Source organism: Fulmarus glacialis, unplaced genomic scaffold, assembly GCF_000690835.1.
Source record: "Fulmarus glacialis isolate BGI_N327 unplaced genomic scaffold, ASM69083v1 scaffold10651, whole genome shotgun sequence".
Taxonomy (NCBI): domain Eukaryota; kingdom Metazoa; phylum Chordata; class Aves; order Procellariiformes; family Procellariidae; genus Fulmarus; species Fulmarus glacialis.
In genome coordinates this window covers 15,929-17,226 of record NW_009193423.1, presented here as the reverse complement: position 1 = coordinate 17,226, position 1,298 = coordinate 15,929, and positions in this window count along the sequence as shown.

Sequence of the window (1,298 nt, the reverse complement as noted above, 5' to 3'; positions counted from 1 at the left end):
GGCGCTAGGTCCAACTGCTTCCCTGCACCTCACTGTATGGTCCATGCAGGCTGTACTTACACCTCCAGTCTATGTTCTCCAATTAACTCAGATCTAGCATACCAGCCCATACTGCCCCTCAGAAGCTCCATAGTCACCCAACCATTGCACAAGGTCAGATTTCAAGGATGTCCTGTGCTCAGGGGTTTGCAGAAGTGGTGTGTTTCCCCATGACCCAGGCACTCCTGCAAGCCCAAGGCTGCTCTGCCACCACACCCCCAGCACCCTGCATGCAGCGTCCTTCTGCAGAGCTGGGACTGAAGGATCCAGCCCAGGGACAGGGACAGCAGCCTGGCCCCGGCTCCAGCCACCAGCCTGGTCTCTGGCTGCTGGGTGGGGTGGGTCAGGGTCCCGGTCCCAGCGGCTGGGGGAGGCAGCGTAGGGGGGACGGTGCAACCGTTCCTCTCTGCTGACTGCCCGCGGGGGCTGATGAAGCCAGGTGAGAGTTTGAACCCTTGAAGCTCCCCAGAGGCATTGGAAAGATGGAGCATGCTGAGCTCAGAGTCTGCCCCGTGGGACTCTCCTGCCCCCCAGGCAGCAGGGACCTTTTATTGGGAGGGATTAGGGCAAGAGGGCTGGAGAGGGGATCCTGCCCCAATAACCAGAGCCCTTTATCCCTACATGGCGCTTCCCATCCTGAGACTTCCAGATGCAAGATCCCTCCTAGAGGCGAGCTGAGCGAGGGACCCTGGAATAAATCAACACCCCAGCGACTTTAGCTGATGCAGACATTCCTGAGAAGATTTGAATTTTGTTTTGCAGGAGGGATCCCTCCGCAGCCGCACGCTGCACACGCCAGCCACGTGAGAAGCTCCCAGCAGCTGGTCCACAGCTCTGCTACCCAGACACATCACAGGGCTGCCGATCAGTAGGAAAACTCTACGGCTCCAGCAGATCATAAGCTTATTAAAGATACAGCTGTGCTTTGGTCTGCAGAGATAAGCACATCTGTCCTGGTTTCAGCTGGGATAGAGTTAATTTTCCTCCTAGTAGCTGGTATGGTGCTGTGTTTTGGATTTAGGATGAGGATAATGTTGATAACACACTGATGTTTTAGTTACTGTTGAGCAGTGCTTACACAAAGTCAAGGACTTTTCAGCTTCTCATACCCCCCTGGCAGCGAGGAGGCTGGAGATGCACAAGAAGCTGGAAGGGGACACAGCCAGGACAGCTGACCCAGACTGGCAAAGGGATATTCCATACCATACGACATCATGCTGAACAAAAACTGGGGGGAGTTGGCCACGGGGGGTGCAGAC